The 22,305-nt window shown below is 39.6% G+C and overlaps 1 long non-coding RNA gene across 1 annotated transcript; it reads right to left on the reverse strand.

Moving 5' to 3' along the window:
• Positions 1-481: 481 nt before the first annotated feature.
• LOC144293449 (uncharacterized) lies at positions 482-8,653 on the reverse strand. The gene is made up of 3 exons (XR_013360680.1): positions 8,563-8,653; positions 3,085-3,163; positions 482-614 (listed from the first exon to the last, which is right to left on the reverse strand). It is a non-coding gene; the product is annotated as an uncharacterized LOC144293449 (long non-coding RNA).
• Positions 8,654-22,305: the final 13,652 nt, after the last annotated feature.

Raw genomic sequence — 22,305 nt, forward strand, 5'->3', positions numbered from 1 at the left:
TTTTCATACATAAGGCACAAATAATAATAATTGATCTATTTACACAATACATAATAATTCATTATGTCTGCATTCTGATAAGCAATGTGAAGCATACACACAAGGGGGCTGAGATAAAGCCTACCTGGGGGTAGCAGCATCAGCCAGAGTGGTGAGCAAAGACATCTCTGGGGAATATAACTTGAAACTGAAACCTACAAGTTGAGAAGGATCTTATGGGACAACGATTTCTAAGCAAAGGAAACAATACAGGCAAATGCCTTGAGTCTGGAACAAAAATTTAGGGAGATGAAAGAAGACTGCAATGTAGTCAGTATGAGAGATTGTAGAATGAAACGAACTTGGAGAAACAGTCAGGGACACAAGTACACAGAACTTTGTGGGCTGCCTGCTAAAGCCATCATGAGAGTTAACTGAGGAAATATGTGGAAACCACCTCAAAAAGGGAGCTTGAACATAAGGAGTTCTCAATACATAGAAATGATTAGGGTCACAGTCACCTCTTCATCCATAATCCCGAGAAGACAGTATATAGATAACAAGGTATGAGAACTGGCATGATCCTCTGAAGAAGTGGCTTGATCTCTGGAGAAAATCTTGGCTCATTAAGGGCTCTAAAGAATTTTTACCAAAATAATTAGTGACCTTTGTGTTAAAAGTAGTCATTTTCAGAAAAAAAAAAAAATCCTGGGAGAGGGATTATAATGCTCAAGTTAACATCTTACAATCCTCGCCTCCTCTCTTTCTCCCACATACATGCAAGTGCATGCATGCACACACGTGCATGCACACACACAAGCTCATGCACACACGCACGCACACATCCACACATGCAGGCTAGGGCTTTATTTTATTTTTCCCTTTTGTTTTGTTTAATAATCAGGAGGAAATGCTTTCTCCCTATTCCCAACCTCCAAGGTCTGGGGCTGCAAGTGCCTTCTCTGCAAGTGTACTGTTTTAAAAAATGGACGCATTAAATATGCATTTGCTGTTGAGTTTCTGAGATTGCTTAGGGACTATTTCTTTTCAGAATAAATCACTTTCAACAGCATATTTAATATGAGATGAGGATGTATGTCCTACTCATCAGAGTAATAATTTTTTTTAAGTCAGGAATTGTCCTAGGGGTATTCTCAGCTACACACTTTTCTGGCTGGGTATGTTGTCTAGCTAGAGACGTTTTCCCTTGGGATGTTAGATTTGAGTCCTGATAGCCCATCTAGTTGATCTGACATTGATTGGGTGATAGGTGTACATTCTCTGCATTACAATTGCCTTTACCTTTGGCTTTCACTCTTTCCCCTCTTTCTAGTCATGAACAGTACATCAGTTGTAATAGGCAAGGTTAGGCTGTAGTAACAAACAACCCCAAAATATAAGTGGCTTAGATCGGCAGCTTATTTCTCACTCACTTTCCCTTATCTTCACTCTGGAATTCAAGTTGACTAAGCAGCCTTCATCTAGAATGTCCCTGGTGTTGTGGCAGAGTGAAAAAGAGCACAGTGATCTATGACTTGATTCTATGACTTCTGTGCTGCTCAGGAGTAACACATGTTACTGTCACTCACATTAATTGGCCAAAACAAATTATGTGGATAGGACTGACATCAGTGGGGCAGGGAATATAACCCTTTTACAAGGAGAAATAGTAAACATCTGTGAGAAGTAAAAGAGTATAGGGCAGGCAGGCTTCACCAAGGAGCAGTCTACACATTCTGGAGGGAGAAGCTGAAAAAAGTCATGAGCTCTGGAATCAGTGAGAGCCAGCTTTTGGTTCTGGCTTTACTACATAGTGAACTACACTATGTCAGACTAACTACTTCCAAATTTTAACCCTATGCTTCCTCATCAGAAATATAGTGATAATAATAGTCCCAAAGAACCATCGTGAAATTCAGAGACAATGTATGTAAAGCAGTGACTAATCCGTAAAATTGCTCAATCTATTTTAAGTTTTATCTTGAATTGCCTGTTGTGTTTTCTCTATTCCAATTCTGTACAACATCCATTGCAACATGACTTTTCCCCACCATTCTACTGCTCTGTTTAAGGTCATAGAGACTGCTTACCTACCAAAAGGTACCTGGTCTTCAGCCTTCTTGACTTCACATTTACCACCTCTGCTTGCTCCCATGCTGAAAGTCTTTCTTCTCCCCCTAAACCATATGCTATTCCCTCTACTTTACCAACTGTTTCCCTTCCAGATTCTCTTCTTTCTTCTTTTCATGCATTTAGTGCTAACTTTGCCTAGATCCAGCCAGGGATTCCCTTCTATCTACACTTCCCCCTAGTGAGACAGATAACAGAGGTAAGAGTAGAGATTTCAGAGCCATGGAGTCCTGGATCATGGTCTGACTTCTGCTACTTATTTCTGGACAGCCTAATTCACCATTTCTTCATAAGCAAAATCAGGATTCAAAAATTTGTTGGAAATATTAAATGACTAAATCTATATAGAGTAGCTAACACTGTGCTTAGACATATCAAGTGTGCAATACATTTTATTTCCCTCATCTGTCTATACCTGCCTTGAAAATCTTCTGAAAATCCTACCACTTAGTGTAGGTGTTCAAAATCATAGCTACTGCCTTTTCTCCTTGATTATTCCAAGAGGAACAGATTTCAATAAGTAATGTCAGTGTTTACTAAAAATCCCACTATCTTGAGATTATTTGTATTTTGAAAGGAGACTTATACATACATAAAAGAATGTACCTAAATCAAAAGAATCCATCTCTAACTGTATTTACCTCAGATCTTAATACAGTATATTTTCCATAGTACAACAAACAGTTAAGAGTTTCAGATTTTAGTGAAAGGGAATAAAGGGGAAAGGAGAAAAAAATGAGTGGGAAATATCAGAAAGGGAGACAGAACATGAGAGACTCCCAACTCTGGGAAACTATCTAGGGGCGGTGGAAGAGGAGGTGGGCGGGGGGGTGGGGGTGACTGGGTGACGGTGCCCGTCACTGAGGTGGGCACTTGACGGGATGAGCACTGGCTGTTATTCTATATGTTGGCAAATTGAACACCAATAAAAAATACATTTATAAAAAAAAAGTTTTAGATTTTGTGTTAAACTACCTTGATTCAATTATTGGCTCAAGCAGCCTAGTTCCGTGACCCCAAGCAAGTCATTTAACTTCTCTTTAATTTTCCGCATCTGTAAAAATGGGTATAATAACAGTAAATAATCTCACTGGAATGTTGGGAGGATTCAATTTGTTAATGCAAGAAAGTACTTAAAGAATTAGTTGGCATGTAATGAGCATTCAATCAGTATCAGTATCGTCATCATCATCCATAGAAATTAAACTACTGGGAAGAGACCTTTTCTCATAACCTATCAAGTCATGGCTACTGCATATCACGGATCAATTAGGAGTTACCCTCATCCCTCAGTGAAGACTGCTGTGTGTTCTACTTTCCCATTTTACCATTTTCTCTCCTTCCATTCCAGGATAGCAAAGCATTTGCTTCTGGCCTCACAGGGATGTCAGGAGGATTCATGAGATAACATCCATAAGGCACTTTAAGCTCCTTGAAAGCAAGGTGTTTGATAAATAAAAGGTTATTACCATTGCTAGTGATATCTTACATTACTCTAGCCCTTCTCAGCCCAGAGGGATCCTGAAATGGTTTGCAAAACTTGAAGCACAAACAAGAATCATTCAATAGTAGCTGAGATGAAGTAGTTACCACACATACGGCCATTGATTCTTCAGAGCCTCTAGTAATCTAAACCTACTGGTTCCACCAGAGGCATAAAAAGCACTGAAGTTGATTCAAAGGGTGCTTTGAGATATCAAATACTTAAGGGTCAGTTCACTGAGCAGAACAGGAGGCAGACACTGGTTTAGACACTCAAAATTATGTGGAAAAAAATCACAAGTCAATGAGAGAGGCTAGGAGGTCAAATTTGATACTAAACAAGGATGAGGCGTGGGTCAAATATGGAATTCCCTTGTGGTTTCCTGGTCCATATTCTTGTAGTCATATATTGAAAGTCTACTCTTCATAAAACAACTTGTGCCTTTAAAACAATCCAATTTTTTTAAAAGCTTGCAAATATGCAAACATTCTCCTAGTGCTTTACAGTAAATCCTTCTATAACACAGTGTTATTTAAAAAACCAATCTAAAGTACATTAGTCTTGAACCCAACCTGCCCTATATGGATGGTTCACTTAGTTCTGGTTGAACAGTCCACTAATTCTGCTTTATCTAATGCAAAGTATCTTAACCAAACCTTGGCCACATGTCCCATCTCTATTTTAGTCTGAAAGCATGACTCTGGAATTTGACTCTCCAGCCTGTGACTCTTTGAGACTGTTCATTGATACTCACTTCGTGTATGAGCGTTCAGACCTGGCGCTGAATTACTGATTTACACTGGGTCCCTTTGACCTGTGACCTGCAGTTAGGGCTTCTACTATTAACCATCATACAAAAATATCATGATAGCATCTGATTAAATCACTCCACAAATATAAAGGGGGAGTAAGGTTTACAACCAGATGTAGCCTATCCTGTATAGTCAAAAGAGTCGTTTTAAGAAAAACAGTAAAGTTTTAGCTTTAGGCTCCTGATTCCATCTGCCTCATTAAACCTGCCTTCTCATACCTACACCACAAAGAAGTTTCAAAAATAACACTCAAAATGTTGAAAAAGAAGCATAATGAATTAGTATTATCTTCTATCAGTTAAAGAAACAATCTATAAAAGTATAGTAATTTAAAAAGTTTGGGAAAAAACTAATGAAATGAAAAAAAATAACAAATGGAGTCAGTGTAGCATAAATTTGGGTATGACAATATTTGACGAAAAAATTAGATATTTACCTTATAACCTATACCAAAGACAAGTCCACAGGATGTAAGGATTTAAGAGGGAAAAAAATAAAGCTTTAAAAAGCCTAGAAGAAAATATTGGAGAATTACTGTATGATCTCAGGGTGTGTGTGGTTAATTTTAGCGTTACATTAAGTCTAGAGATGATATATAATTTTTTAATATTATTACAGAACACAGTAAAACTAGAGCCCATCAAAATGTGGGGGTAAAATGAGAAACAAATGAGAGAAAATTTTTGTAATTTAAATGAAAAGCAAAATGTTAACATCATTAGAGTAAAACATGCCTGTAAGATAACAAGGAAAATAATAAAAACCAAAGAAGAAAATGGACAAAGGAGAGGTAGAATGGATTTGCAGAAAATGAAATATAGCATAAATACAAGATCCTTCACATCACTAATAAACTCTATGTCAATCAAAACAATGAGGTGTTGTTTTTGAAGAGTGTTAATAGAACAAAAGGCGTTTGTATCAAGTTGGTAATGACATAAGCTGGTATAATGTTTTTCAGGGTAGTTTTCTAACGTCAAATTTTATATGGGTCTATCCTTCCATATAGAATCTTCAATTCTAGTACTCTATTCCAAAAATGTATCTACACAAATATGCATGAATTGGGGAAAAGTTACTTATTGAAGCAATGTTGGTAGCAAAGAAAAACTGGAAATCCCTTTAATGTTTTTCATTATCTATTAGAAATGATGCAGAGATATACATGCATAAATGACTTGAAAATGTGAAATAAGCAAGTTGAATCCCATTTTTGAAAAAAAATGCACACACTGACATATGTGTGTATCTGTGCATGTGGTATGTGTATGCATGTAATATAAGAATATTTGAAAAGATATAAACCAAAATGTTACTAGCAGTCACCTTGGGAGCACAGGGTGGCAGGACTCTTTCACTGTCTGCTTTTTAGGGTAATTTTTGTTCAAATTTTTTATTAGAAACATGTATGCTCTTCTAAAATCAAAATATACAAATAAAATCAAAGCAAGAGCATGTAAGGAGGTTATACGACAGTATTTATAACAATATTTGAAATAACATTAAATATCAAAAAATATATAATATATAATATAAAAAATACATAATATATAATATAATATTAAAAATATATAAATTAATACTCTGAAAATCTCTATAGAAATCTATCATCAGTAACTAACTCTGAAAGTAGAATTATGGTGGGATTTTACCATAATTTTTTACAGTACTTTCATATACTTCTTATAGTATATTATTTTATTTTTATTTTTCAGTATCATTAAAAACCAGAAAATATAAAAATGTGATCATAAATATTGTCCTAAAGCCCACACTCAGCACGGTGGTGGCCACCATGACTAAAGAGGTTTGGTTCTGACCCAGAGGCATCTTCTCACCTCTCTAGATCCATGTCTCCTTTTCAAGATCACAGCGATACATCAGCCTCTCACTATATTTGTAAAATTTAAGGGTGAAGTGGAAACAATGCCTTGACTTGTCCTTAAAGCAAGTGCTATAAAAATAGCAAGGCAACTTGGAATGAGTGGAAGATTCAGTAAATATATCCAAGTTCCCGATTCTTCAGGATTGAGTGTTGACTAATATAAACAATCATAACTTATTTGAGTGAACCATTAACTTTTAATTAGTCACCAAGACACAGATTAGTTATCTCTACCTTTAGGGAGTATCTCTGATTTTCCTCCAACCGGCCCATCTGCCTCACTTCAAGCTGGGAAGCTGCCATGTTTATGCTCTTTCCAAACTCTGTTTAAGTCCTTCCTGTTCATTTATTCATTGTTAGGCACACTTTCATTTCCTCGACATACTTTCACCAAGCACTCTTAACAGGCTCTTGAGATACAGTGGTGAGTAATGAGAGGCCCTGACCTTCTGGAAGCTTACATTCCAGGAGGGGAAGCCAGCATTAATAAAATAAATAAATAAATAAATAAATAAATAAATAAATAAATAAATAAACAAACAAACAAACATGAACAGTTATAAATATTATGAAGGAAAACTAAAAAGTGCAAAAAAAAAAAGTGCAGAACAAAGGAACTCACTAGCTAATTTTACAATATTGTAAATAGCTCTTTCACCAAAGTATAAGGTTCCAGAAGAGAGAGAGACCATCTTTTCATCTTGTTTTTTCAGCTTTGTATCATATCTGATATACAATAAATATTCAGCTTCTGTCTAATTGAATAGAACTGATCATAATTTTTTTGATATATTCCATGATGGCCCAATAATCTGAAAAGTGATTGAACCACAAAGTAATCACTGTGTCAGGCATGCAGTCTGGTAAGAATCACTGATGATTTGGATTGAGTCCCTTTTCCTCATTCATAGTGATTATTATTCCAATATAAAGTGTGTTGTCAGTGGCCACTGCATTGTAGGTGGAAAGTGTGGGGAAAGAAGAGGAGAAACAGTAGGAAAAAGAAAAGATATCTCAGTAACAGAATGTCAATAGTTTGGCAAGAAAAAAATTAGTGTCCAAACCATCTTCTACGGTTATTTAAATAACATATAGTCAATTAAAATAGCATATATGCTATGAGTTGCTTAGCTTCTCAGATTGTATTTCCTTATTTCCAACATGAAGGCAACAATACCTATTTTTCACTTAAGAATTAAAAAGTTTAAGATAAGTGAAGTGCTTGGAACAGTAACTGATAGAAAGGAGGCACCCAAAATATCAATAACATTAATAATGTTTATTCCTTTATCCCAGTGGTTCTAAACAAGGGGCAATTTTGTCCCCCAGAGGACACGAGGTAATGTCTGGACACATTTCTGGTTATCACAATTGATAATGCTGGCATCTCGTGGGTAGAGGACAGGGACGCTGCTAGACGTCCGCCATACAGAGGACAGTCCCCACTGCAAAGAATTATCAGATGAGCCAAAATGTCAACAGTGCCAAGACTGAAAAATCCTGCTGTATTCCTTTATTTCTGAAGTCCAATATCCCATGTCCTGATATAGTTCAGAGGAATTTACAGTTCAGAGGAATAACAGCACATTCTGCTAGCACATACACACACTATCTAAGAATTCCTTAGGAATCTTCCCATCCTTTCCTCAACCACTACAAGACTTTATTTTTATGGCCCATATTTACCATTCAAATTATGTCACTCCCTTGCCACAGCACCTCCAAGCCCTCTTCCTTGTATACCCAGAGTGTCCGTGTTCTTCACTGTTGCAATGACTACGTTCCTTTGTTCCCCAAGGTCCCAGTCTGTCTCCTTATGGTCCTTAAAATCCAATTTAACTGCGTTAAATTGCTTTAATACTCCTCCACTCCTCTATGACTGCAGGTTCCTCTAATTCTCCCACTCTGACCCTGTCCCTTCCCTCATTTCTACTGTTCACTAACTGAACTCAATATATTAGCCTTAATTTATTTTGGGAATCTAAATAACACACCATAGAAGTTAGCATTTATAGAATATATTCGCTTTTTGCTGTGCTGTTACAACAGCAAAGTTAATAAAACTGACACCTAATTACAACTAACAAGCATGGTCTGATTAAACTCAAACAATAAAGAAAGCAGCAAAGATTGCATTACCCATCCTACACACTCTTACGAGAATGACTAGACAATCAGAAGAAGACCACCTCTTCTCTGGACATCTAGGAGGGCATGTTGCCAAAGACATCTCTGGCACACACACAAAACAAAACAAAACAAAACAAAACAACCTAAAAGAAATGGTGAAATCCTGGATTTTCATCGGGACACAGTTTATTCTTCGGAAGAGCAGGACTAGCACTGCTTCAGATTAAAAGCTACATTTCAAAGTTCCAAATTCTATTTCCAGGTACGTCAAATGCCAGGTTCTCTAATAGGAATGGTAAGGACAGCCACCACCTTACAGTTCTATAAACTTCAGAGGGCTGCCACACGCATTATCTCATATGATCCTAACCAAAGCCCCGTGAGATCAGAGGGTCAAGCAATCACCTTCCCAATTCAAAGAAGGCACAAATTAAGACTCAGAGTATAGTGACTCCAGGTCACACGCTAAGGGCTTGGGTTAAACGACAATTCAATCTACTACTCTTAAAAATCATTCCTACGTCTCCTTAAAAAACAACATAATCTAGATGTTAAGGGTACAGACTCTGGAGACACATTGCCTGGGTTCGAGCCCAGCAGACCCACCCACTTGCTAGGTACCACAACTCAGGCAAGAGCCAAGTTACTTATCTTCTTTGTGTCTGTTTGTTCATCTGCCAAGTGGGTTTAATAACAGCACTTATCTCCTGGAATTGCGGTGAGGATGAGGAACTAATAAGTGCAAAATTCTTGAAAGCACTTCTAATGTGTTCCTGATGAACACTCAACAAACCTTAAGTTTTCTTTTTTAAGCTTTTCTGGTAAAAAGTAAAAAATTTAGCATACTCATATAAGCTTTTCTGCTTTAGAAGGAAGTGAGTGAAATCATCTTCATTTTATGTATGAGGAACCGGAGATGCCAAGTTACTACTTCTGCATTAATTAGCCTCAAAAAGTAGTGGCATATACATAACAGAAGCCATTCAATGGTGTCCACAGATTGTTTGGACAAGGATTTGGGACAAGACACAGCAGAGAAGTCATGTCTCTTCTCCACGTGGTCTACAGCCTCACCTGGGGAGACTTAGGTGAGGATGGGCTCTGGTGGCACTTTATTCACGTCTGGGGGTTGACACTGGCTCCCCGCTTGGACCTGAGCTGGGCTATGGGCTAGAATATGTGTCCTCCTTCTATATGGCTTAAGGCTTCCTCTGCAGCAGGGCAGCCAAGGATGCTGGGACTTCTCACACAGCAGCTCAGGGTGTCAAAGATCCAATAGAAGCTGTAGCACCTTTTATGGCCTATTCCTGAAAGTGACACAGCATTGTTCCAGACACAAGACTGTTCAGGTTCAAGGAGATTGAGATTAGACACCACTTCTCAATGGAGAAGTAGAGATTTTTGGAAAAACATGGGGGGGGGGAGATGGCAAATATCGTTGCAGCCATCTTCAGAAGATGTAAGATGCTACATGTAGAAGGAGAGGATTTGCCAAAACCTTTACAAAAAATAAGTGAATATGGGGCACCTAGGTGGCTCAGCAGGTTAAGCGTCTGGCTCTCGATCTAGGCTCAGGTCATGATCTCAGGGTTGGGAGACTGAGCCCCAGGTCAGGCTCTATGCTGAGTATGGAGCCTGCTTGAGAGTCTCTCTCTCCTTCTCCCTCTGCCCCACCTAAAAAAATAAATAAATAAAATAAAGTGAATATACTAGAATAGAAATGCACAGCTTTTCATTTGTAAATTTTTGTTCTTTCACTGGCCTCCCAGACCTCTTTCATTTGTAAATAGTGTCAATTAATCTTGCACTTTCCCTGGCGGGTACATCTGAAGGCTTGGCCCTACAGGGATGCAACTGAGGGCAAGCAGACTGCCCTGGAAAAGCATCCAAATAAATTCTACAAACTTGTAATGGGAACTTACTGTTAGTCGTCCCCTTTCCCCATGCCTTCCATACTCTCTCCTCTTCGCATCAACGCGCAGGGAGGAAAAATACGAATCAAAATTGGTCAGATTCCAGAGGACGGACTCAACCCTCCTCATGAGTACATAAATAATGACTTATAGCTCCAGCTCAGTGCTTTGTCTTCAGCCCAGAAGGCCGTCCTCACTTGCTGTTCTCTTGGGTCTGGTCCGTCCCTTTTGACCACTCCACATCACGTCGTCTTCTATCAGACTGGTCCAAGCCCCCATCATCTCTCTCCGGGATGAAAGAAGAGCCCCTAATTCATCTCCCTGCTTTCATTCTCATATCCCACAGACTGTTCTCAACACACTAGCCAGAGGTAGCCTTTTAAAACCCAGGTCAGATGGTGTCATCACTCTTCTACCTTCTAATTCCTATGTCTTTGGAGTATAAGCCAAAGTCCTTACAAGGTCTGATGGAATCTGGGCATCTCTTTGATCTCATCTCCTTTAAGTCTTCCCATAGCTCACTCTGCTCTACTCATGCTAACATCTCTTTTAAAAATACCACACCATCAACAGAGTGTTGGTATTTTCTCTCTGCCACACTGCTCTTGCCCTATATACCCACATGTCCAAGTCTTGCACTTCCTTACTGCCTTTGCTCATAAGTCAGCTTCTCAGGAGACCTTTCCTTGTACGCTGCGCTAAAAATTACAAATGCCCTTTCTCTGTAGTTTCTATCCCCATCCCCTGCCCCATTTACCACCAAACAACAAATTTTGTATTTACATTCTCTACTTGTATAGCATGTGTCTCCTGCTACCCCTAGGTACACACTAGAGCATCAGCTTCTGAGAACAAGATTTATTTTTTGGTCCGTTTTATTCAATGTTATATCTCTAGAACCTAGAGCAGTGCCTGACACAACCTAGGTGCTCAATGAGTATTTGCAGACAGAATGAATGAATAATGTGAAGGTAGCAATACTAGATGCACATTTAGGCACAGGTTAGGTAGCTACTGAAGACATGGCAACACTGATCGAAAGCTATTTCAAACTAGTTAGCCAAAAAAAAAAAAAAAGGATGTTTCCCCATGGCTCAGCCCAGTGTACTGCAGCACGTTGTTTTTGGGCTCAAGTCCATCTATTATAAAAATGGTTGTTTCCCATCTTTTATTATTATTATTATTATTATTATTATTATTATTATTATTTTGGTGTATGTCACATCCTTAGAGAACTCTGAGGCAGAAAGGCCAAGATTTGATCTGGGCAGGATCCAGGATTTCCTGCTTCCCCTGGCCTCCGAGCTATCCAAGAGTCCTCTTATCCTACTGTGGTAGACAGAACAGTGGTCCCCTACAATGGCCACATCTTAATGTCGAAACCTATGCATATGTGGTGATCCATGGCAAGGGGAAATTCAGGCTGCAGACGGAATTAAGATTCCTAACTCACCTGACATGTGAGAGATTGCCCTGAATTCATCCGGGTGGACTCAATGTTGTTATAAGAGTCCTTTTAAGTGAAAGAGGAAACAAGGGGCATCCAAGGCAGAGAAAGAGACAGACTGATGGGAGGACAGGTCAGCATCAGAGAAAGAGGTAAAGCTGTGGAAGTAGAGATCAGAATAATGCCTACGCTAGTCTTGAAGAAAGAGGCCACGGGCCAGGGACTGCAGGGCCTCTACAGAGCTCAGAAGGCAAGAAAACAGATTCTCCTCTAGAATCTCCAGAAGGAACACAGCCTGGCTCCTACCTGGACTTTAGCCCAGGGAGACCCATTTCAGACTTCCAACCCCCAGATACGTAAGGGGATAAATCCGTGTGGTTTCACGCCACCAATCTGATGGGTAACTGTGACAGTGGCGGTAGGAAACTCATGAACTTACTGAGGACTTCTAATAAACACCCCCATCCTTAGCGCCACCATCGAAGTACAAAAGGAAATCCAGCCTGAGAGTCACAGCCTGAGAGTCACAGCCCTACTCCCATAGAGAGGGAGGCGATCATTCTGGGCCCTGCCATTCAACTTACAGCTGCCCCAAGGGTGAGGTTTGAGCGTCTCCTTTCATCAAGTACAAAGAGCAAATGTTATCACCAGTCATAAAGTCCTGGCGATAAACTTAATTTTCTACATTCCAAATGCCATCCAAATAACAACTCTGGCTAAAGCTATTTTTTCTCTTTAAAGACATATTCTGAAGATGTGGCTGAACTAGACCAGGAAAAGAATAATAAGTACTTCTTTCCGTTTAGCAACTGACAAAACACGCTTTCCACTCGCAGGAAAAAAAAAAAAAAGATTAAAATGCGTCTTCCATGAATTATAAGTCGAATTTTAAAATTTAGCCCAATTCAAGTAAATTCCTACCTATTGCTTCTAATTATACCATTCTCCTCTTTTATTATTATTTTTTTATGAAGACTACGGATCAAGAAAGAAAGAGCACTAGAAGTTGATTTTTTTTTTTTAAAGAATGTGTTTTCTCAATTCAAAATGGGAAAGGATTTCAACAGCAGGTCTGTAGATTTTTGAAAATCCTAATTAGACTGAATTAAATGACTAAAATGCTACTAATTACTTTTTAATTTCAAGAGAGATGTTTACAAAGCACAGTATAATGAGTAATACAGCACTTCAAATGATTACTAATGTTGCCATTTTGTCTGACTTAATCTCAATTAGTATAAATCACATTGTCATCATTGTTAATTGCCATTTCTTTCAAGCAAAATGCTAATTTCTCTTTACAATCTTACAATTGCTGTTTGTTTTCTTCAAAATATTCCATTTGAAAGGCCTAATAAAGAGAACATTTACAGCCTTTGTATTTTCTGCAGTTTGAGGCAAATGCATTTGTTTGTTATCCTTTTTGGAAGGTAGTGGTAATTCCTACTTACTTCTTAATAAAATGCAACCGGTAACTTTTAGCTCGGTGGAGGTGCTGAATGTAAATGCAGGGGTGGCTCTCAGGCCAAGGAAGAGGCTTTTCCATCTGAAGGGGAGGGAAAGCCTTCGTTAATGAGTGCTAAGAGGCATCGTTTGTTTTACCTCTCCCAAGAAATTCATCATAAAAAGAGAGGAAATAGCCTTTAACCAAGAGAATATAGAATAGTTCTTGGTTTTTCTCCCTCCAGCTTCTTTCCATTGTTCTTCTACTCCTGTGGAAGTTAAACTCTCCCTTGAGGGAATTATCTCATCAGCCAGAGGCTATTGGTTTTCCAGTCCGCTGTGTCATTGGAAATCCTTGGGAAATTTCCCCCCAGCTTTTGCTCAGTCATAAACACAGGGAACCTTAAAAATCATGAAGATTCAATAACTCTCCAATGAGAGGCTAACATTACACTATTGTTTTAAGAGCTCTTCTAGATCAACTTCATTTTCCTTTAAAAAAAAAAAGAGATTAGGAATTGAATATTAGTACTTTTAAGGTTTTTTGTTTGTTTGTTTTTTCCTACACAGGTATTTTTTTCATAAGTCTTTGGTGCCTGTTCAGTTTGCTTATTGTCACATAACAGACTACTCCAAAACTGATTAGCCTAAAGAAAGTAAAACATCATTTTCACTCATAATTTTGTAAGAATTTGGGGGAGGGCCTGACTGGGTCATTTGTGGCAACAGTAGAGGCAGCTGGAAATACAAGGATCCACTTCCATAGAGGGCCTCTTCATGCACATGTCTGGCAACTTAGGGCTACTTTGCTTGTCTTAACTTCACACCAAGACTCGTCCTTCAGTCTGTTGATGTGCTTTGAGCTTTTCAGAGCATGACGGCTTCCATGTGGATAAACTTCCAAGAGCATGTGCTCCAAAAGATGCGTAGATGGTGCCTCTTAGGAGTTCCAGGATGTCCTTTCTCCCAAATTCTATTGTTCAAGGTAATAAGATCAGCTGAATTCAAAAACAACGATTTGTAGTCTCTTACAAGTGAGGAGTGGCTAAGAATGTGCTTCCATTTCTATCCTACAGCATATACAAAAGCTCACAATAAAATAAAATGATTTAAAATGCAGATATTCATGGAAAATCTTAATGTTCTTGCTTAGTGCTGTTGCCTGCTGTTTTCCCCTCCAAAAACTAAAGCTTGTGTGTTATGGACCCCTCAAAACTCATATGATGAAGCCCTAACTCCCAATGTGACTATATTCAGAAACAGGATCTTTAGGAGGTAACATTTAAATGAGGTCACTAAGGTTGGGGTCCTTGAGGCCTTTTCAGAGGAAGAGAGGGGTGCCTGGGTGGCTCAGTTGGTTAAGCGTTTGCCTTCAGCTCAGGTCATGATCCCAGGGTCCTGGGATCGGGCCCTACATTGGGCTCGGGCCCTACATTGGGCTCCCTGCTCAGCAGTGAGTCTGCTTGTCTCTCTCCCTTTCCATCTCCCTCTGTAATTTCTCTTGCCTTCCTTCTCTCTCAAATAAATAAAATCTTAAAAGAAGAAGAAGAAAGAAGAAGAAGAAGAAGAAGAAGAAGAAGAAGAAGAAGAAGAAGGAGGAGGAGGAGGAGGAGGAGGAGGAGGAGGAGGAGGAGAAGAAGAAGAAAGAAGAAGAAGAGGAGGAGGAGGAGGAGGAAGGGAGATTGCTCTTTCCGCACACACAGAAAGACCATATGAGGACATATGAGCCTTACTAGAAATCAAATCATCTGGCACCTTGATCTTAGACTCTGGAATTGTGAGAAAATGAATTTCTATTTTTTAATCCTTCTAGTCTTCGGTGTTTTCTCATAGCAGCCGAAGCTGACTGATACATCATCTTTGGGATTTTACATGATTTACATGATAACAACATAATTTTTGGCAGGCAAATCATGTTTCACAGTTGAGGAGTTCTGTCAGTTTTTGCCTCTTCAGTATCTGTGTCTCCTTCCATTAAGAGCAAACTGATTTTTCTTTAAGAACTCACCCTTCTCTCTCTAGATGCAGTATTCCAGGGCTGTCGACCCTTCTGCTGTCATTGGCCAAGAGGTGGATATTTTACTTGATCTCGGCCAATGAAATGCTTTCCCCTGGAATTTAAGTCACGAGAAGAGTGGCACAGAGAAGAGAATTATTTGGTCTTCATACCTCCTGATGTTGGTACCCTGCAACGTCGACACTTATGTCTTCTCAAGCACCTTTACCATAAGCTTTTCCAAATGTGGTTCCTTTAAGGCTTTCCTTTGATTCTATGAGCTAGTTTGAATTTTCCATTTTGTTGTTGTTAATGCTGCTTAAAATAGCCACAGTTTTCTATTCTTTCAAAACAAAACCAAAAACCCTAACAGATAGAGAAATTGGCACAGTCAGTGGGGTTACCCATAAATATTAGAATAAAAGATCAAGAAGTACAATGACACAAAAATTGGGAATCATCAGGCATGAATGATAGGACTTCAAAATTCATTAAGCAAACACTGGTAGAAATTCAAGAAGAAAATGACAAATCCAGACTCATAGTTGGAGACATCTAGCTCAACAATAATTAAAACAGAGGAAAGAGTAAGTCGGCAGGCAGGTTACGTTAATATCTAGCAGCTTCATATCTGATCCCATATTTGTTTAGCCTTTTGGTGTTCAAAGCATTTTTACATGTGCTCATTCATATTCTCTCCTTATTTCTCTAAAGTAATTGAGGTGAGCAAGGAAAAATGCAATTTGTGGAATTGTTGGAATTGTTTAGAACTCGAGTCTCCAGCTTTTAAGTTGTATTCTTTTCCCTCCTCTTCTGGTTATATTCCTTATTTTCTTGGTTATAGCAGTGAGCTCACCACTCTCTGCTCATGACTGAGATTTCAAAGGAGCAGACATATGCTCCGAAATGATGATTTACTTGATAAACTCACAGAGACATTAATCTAATAATGTACAGGAGGTGTCTGGCCTAGTCCCTGGCCTATAGTGAGTACTCAATAAATGGCAGGGGCTACGATGCTGGATACCATGCAAAGCTCTATTATTTCTAAGTTGATTTTTCTCCTGTCTCATGGTCCAATAGTCATTTGTAGCATTCAAAGCAAGTACTCAGTGGTCTCAAAATACTCTTCTGGATGAGATCTCACTCCATAACCTTTCTATATGGCAGTAAGCATTGACAAGCCCATTCATTAGATGTAAGAAATATGAAATCTAGAGTGAAAACAGAGAAGGCAAATCTTCAACAGCAGGGCAGTTGCAGTGTCTATGATTTTATCTTTTAAATGCCCCAAGGTTACCTTTCCCTCTCAATTCTGCTGATCCAGTGTGAAAGAAAATTCCTTCAGACAGCACCACAGCATCTGAGCTCTAACAGAGCAGCTGAGTTTCTTTTGCAGCCACTACTAGCTGGTGGTACTCCACAAAGTTTTGTCTTTGAGGCTGATTCTAGAACCCGGCTGTAACAAGAGTTGGAGTCCAATAAAACCAGTGATATTTACTCCTTAATGCAGTTCCTCTTTCCAGGGTATGCTTTCTCTGAAGATTGATCACGGTTTTTATTGTGTTGAGCTTGTAAAATGCAAGATGATTAAAGGTACATCTATTTTTTTAATCCCATCTCTGTCATTCTTATAGTCAACAGCGGCTGAGTCCCGGCAGTTTCACATACACTTACACGAAAGGTCAGGTTTAGCCATCAGCACTGAAAAAAAAATCTTAAAGGGCAAGACTGCTGCATGGTAATGAGTTTGGGGAGCACTCCTGGGCTGACTCTAAGTGGAAGGACTTGACTTGTGATCTTTCAGAAAGTTCCCCATTTACTTTCTCTTCCCCAGCATGAGCCTAACTCAACAGATCCATTTCCATATCATTACAGAGCATGAAAAGGAAATTTCCTCTCAAGAGCCATAGTTTGCAGTCACTCCGTTGAAGTCCTGTCCGTCTTCTTACTTGGCATTCCGGGACACTTCCCAATTTTGACTTCGACCTGGATTCACTCTCACTGCTGGCAGCCAAGGTCTCTCACCCTTCCTTTCTGAACTCCATTCTGCTCATCTCCTCTCTGCCCCATAATAAGCACCCCAACTGCAGACTTCATTTAGGAATTTTAATGTGACAGGAAAAAAGAGCTCAACAAAACTGTTGTGGATGGAGAGTGACTGATGTGAACTTGTGAAGTGAGTGTTCTGCGTGGCTTATGCCGTAACTTCGGGCAACAAATAAAGTTTTACCTCTTCCTAGATGGCCTCAAGCAACCAAGAACAAGCACAAGGTCCATCTCTCCCTGACCCCACCTGTCCTAGAGGACAGACTGGTATGATCCAGGCTGTCCTTACCATAAGAAGCAAACTTGGGCTATAGCATAACTTTGGCACTGTGGGACTTGGGTTGAGGCAAAGAGTCAAAGATCATTAGAGAGAAAATAAGGCCAAGCCTCAAATCTCAGGCATATAGAGTCATGAACATGATACAGAACCAACAGTTACAAGCTATGGAATCAGGTGTGTGAGACAGGTATGGGGTGGGGGATGGGGGAGGTCATATGTTCAGGGTTCAAATCTCAGCACAGCTATTGACTGACTATATAGAACTCAAGGAAAGTTTCCTAACGACTATAAGCCTCCATTTCCTCATCATTTAACTAGGCTCAATGTTACCTTCCTCTAATATCATGAAGAACATTAAGTAATCTTATGGGTACTTACTAGGGAGAATATTGTTTAAAATATTAAACTCCTCTAGAAATAAATGAAGACCAACCAAATGAGAACAAGCACAAGCTATTTATCTAGAGTTTGCTCTGTCAGGGGACTCAGCTACCATCACTTGCATTTAGAAGAAATTCAACGGCAGACAAAAGAGTGGGAAAGCTTATGGAAAAAGGAGGTTTTAGGTGTGCCGTGAGTGAAGGCTGTTGGCATGCAGAAGCATAGGCAGGCTAAGTAGAAGCAGGGTGTCATCCTATATGATGAGTTAGGGATGCACATCTGACTATTTCTGGTTGCTCCTACGATGGAAGCAGGCACAAAAGTCAGGGAACCTGTCAGTTACTAATCAAGTCCTGGCCATTTTAGGCCAATTGTCATACGGGCTATTGTTTGGTTTTCTGAGCTTGTTGCTAGAGATAGTCTGACTTCCTAAAAGTCTGACTTCTAGCAGGCTGGCCTCCTCGGCTAGGGCTGGCTACAATATATAATGGGTTAATTTCTTGGGCTATTTGCTGACTGTGAGTCAGCATTCTATTTTTATATGTGGTCTGGCCACTGTCTGTTTGCATATTCAGTCTTAAGTTTTCATTTTTCTTAAATAAATGCTTACCTGGACCTCCTCCACCAAATCTCAGAGTCCATTTCAGTGTTTCAGGGAGTAAGTGGATATAGGCTAGGATAATGAGACACTATTGGTCAGCTTTTGTTTTTAAATTATTTTGTTCTTGCAAGTCCACCGGGAGACAAGAGTCTCTAGATTCCAGCTTTTGTGAACAGATTGCAAAGGATATCTACATTCTAAATGACCTCCTCACATCGAGTTGTGATCCCAAATCACTAGGATCAAGGAAATCCTCATGCCCAAGGCTGAAAAGTCTTTTTGCAGTTTTCTCCAGGGTGAGCAAAGGAGGAAAAGGAAGAGCAAGAGAAGAGGGAGGCAGAGGAAGAGGAGGAGGCAGGGGGCAGGAGGCAGCTCCTCCAGTTTCCATGGGCATCCTGGGGTCACAAACATATTTGTCAAACTGAAATCACAGGATATTCAGTGTAGTTATAGACTAGAGGCATTGTAGTTTCTAGTACTCTTCCCAAGAATACCTGAAATTCTACTATTAATGAATTATCTCGGAATGGAATGCATTGCTCCCTCACATCTTTTTTTTTTTTTTTTAATTGTGTTCAGTCCTTACTAGGCAGTAGACTTAAAAGACATTTACACAATAGTTAGGAGGTCAGCCATGATATCGAGGAGAGTCAAATCTATGTCATATTAGAAGGGAATAAAAGTTTCTTAACTTCACTACCATGCCATTTTGAACTGGATAACTCTTTGCTGTCCCAGATATTTTTTGAATGTTTAACAGTGGCTGGTGCTCACTAGATGACAGTAGCACACCCCACTACAGCTGCAACAGCCAAAAAACGTCTCCAGATTCTGACAAATATCCCCTGGGGTGCACAAATGCCCCCACTTGAAAACTCCTGGAAAGCAAGATTCCTATACCCACAGAATCTCCTGAAGAACTTGTTTAAAAAAGTTGACTCCAGGGATGTACTGTGGTGATTCTGATTCAATAAGAGCAGAAAGTTGTATTAATTTAAAAACTCCATAGAGGCCTGCTGATCCCCCAGTTTGGAAAGCACTTTTGGGTACTAACTATGGACAAGAAATGACTCAAGGGGATGTTACATCCATCTTCAAATATATAAAAGTTTACCAGTAGAAATGAAATTCAACTTTTTCTGAGTAGTGGAAAAGGGAGTTCTGACCAAATTAAAAAACAAGAAAAGAATAAAAATAACTCTAACAGAACAGATTTTTTAATCACCAAAGTCATTTAAAGAAAAGTTTAAAGAGCATTTGTCAAGAAAGTTGTCAAAACAAATTATAAATCAAGGAAGATTCTAAATATGACCTTTAAGGCATATTCTAATTCTGAAATTATATGATGTTATTCAAATAATTATCCCTTAGTATGAATACTAGATCTTTCAGCCAACATGGAAGTAAATTAAAAGGAATTACTGTTATTTGTATCTAATACAATACACAGTTTCTCAATCTTTAGTAAACAACAGATCCACCTGTAGAACTTACAGGAAACTCTTAGGCTCACAGGAGATGAGAATCATCAGTTTACTCTGTGTCAGGCTCTTCTCAGCTCAACTCTTAGTCATAGGCCTTATTATTGCACGTTTACAGATGAGAGCACTAAGCAAAACTTTACACAATTTGCTCAAGGTCACATGACTTATGAGTGGTAAGACTGTGTAGGCGCCCAGGGCAGCCCCAAAGATGGGCCACTTTGGCATGAATATTTTTTTCAATTAAAAGCAAAAAAAAAAAAAAAAAAGCAAACAAAACCTTGCAGGTTTAGAAAAATTCTTTACTTCCACCTCAACTGCCACTGGTACCAGGAAGAGAACTATTAACAGAGATTCCTCTTCACCTAAGAAAGTTACTTGCATAAGCAGCAATGTCCACAATAGCCACACTGTGGAAGGAGCCTCGGTGTCCATCGAAAGAGGAATGGATAAAGAAGATGTGGTTTATGTCTACAGTGGGATATTCCTCAGCCATTAGAAACGACAAATACCCACCATTTGCTTCGACATGGATGGAACTGGAGGGTATGATGCTGAGTGACGTAATTCAATTGGAGAAGGACAATCATCATATGGTCTCATTCATTCGGGTAATATAAAAAATAGTGAAAGAGAATAAAGGGGAAAAGACAAAAAATGAGTGGGAAATATCAGAGAGGGAGACAGCACATGAGAGCCCCCTGACTTTGGGAAACGAACAAGGGGTGATGGAAGGGGAGGTGGGCGGGGGGTGGGGGTGACTGTGTGATGGGCACCGAGGGGGGCACTTGATGGGATGAGCACTGGGTGTTATGCTATATGTTGGCAAATCGAACACCAATAAAAAATATATTAAAAAAAGAGAAACTTATCTGCATAATAGGGCAACTTTTATTTTCCAAATACTCCTCTCACTTTCCTGCTAATGATCTTTCTCCTCTGTTTCCTCAGCCCCTACATATAGTGCATATAAGCCTCATGGTCCCTCGCTGTCTTTGGAATCTCCACGTCTGTGTGAATTCCTGTATATACTATTAAATTTGTTTTACTCCTGCCCATCTGTTTCTTATCAACTTGATCCTCAGTCCAGCTAGAAGGATCTTGAAGCGCAGAGAAAATTCTTCCTCCCCAACAACTGGAACTGACTTCTCTGATTTCAAACCCTCAGGATCCCCACAGTGCCTCACCAGAGAGAAAGAGGGGGCAGATATTTTTGAGTGGCTGCTGTCTTCTAGGCCTTTTGTGGACCACCTTGGAAAAACCTGCTAAGATAACTTTTGTCTTTTTGATAGTTTTATTTTACGTTAACCAAAGGGCAGAAGTAAAATAATGATGGCCAGAAAACATAGTTGACATTGAAGAAAAAAGATCAATAAAAAACGGTTTACTTTAATTTCTTGGAGAAGGCCATGTCTAGAGAAAAGAAGGAGGCGCATCATTATGCAGTTCAGTGATGAAGAGTCTGTTACCTAGCCTGGTTCATACAAATCTCCCCCACGGCTGAAAGCTGTAATCCACATTTCACAGATGTATGTCCAACTTCTATTCCTAAGACATAGCCCTAAAATACGAATCTTAATCAGAGTGAGGAATTAGCTAGAATTTTGATCATATCCTAAAATTTGCTGATTTGATCCCCAGTACTGAAATGTCTCTCATGATGGACAGGATCCGGTTTCTATTGACTACGATTGGATTTGATATGGGTGGAGAACAGGAGAGGGGGCAGGGAAGGGGGGAGAATCAAGTTGATCATTTAGTATAAACTTGAAACACACAAACAAAAAAACCCAGAAGTCAGGAATATAATAATCCATAGTAAGTATTGAGTTATAAAGGACATGCCAGAAAATGTGCTAACCACTTCATACATTTAGCATCGCTAATAGTTTTTAAAATGCTATCATCCTAGAACTCCCAATTCGTTCCTAAAGAAATAGGATCATAGAAAATTAAGTGCTTGCCCGGGGTCACACAGACTGTGCATGGGATGCAAGCTGAGTCCTCCGACCTCAGTGTGTGCTCCCCACTCTCTCCCCACCCTCCACCTTGTCCCCACACAGACCCCTTCCTGCTCCAGGCCCCAGGGAAGGACACAACGTGGGGACGTCAGGCAGGAATCCCATGGTTTCATTCCCCTCCCCTTCCTCCTACTCTTTCAGGTTGGGTTGTTGGAGGTCATCATTCAAGGCTAATCTGGATGCCACGGGGACTCCCAGAACCCTGGGAACCCAGCAGAACTGAGGGAGCCACTGGCATTCCAGGGGCCCTCAGCACCCCCATTCCATGATGTGG

The sequence above is a fragment of the Canis aureus genome, chromosome 21 (assembly GCF_053574225.1).
Source record: "Canis aureus isolate CA01 chromosome 21, VMU_Caureus_v.1.0, whole genome shotgun sequence".
In the NCBI taxonomy this organism is placed as follows: domain Eukaryota; kingdom Metazoa; phylum Chordata; class Mammalia; order Carnivora; family Canidae; genus Canis; species Canis aureus.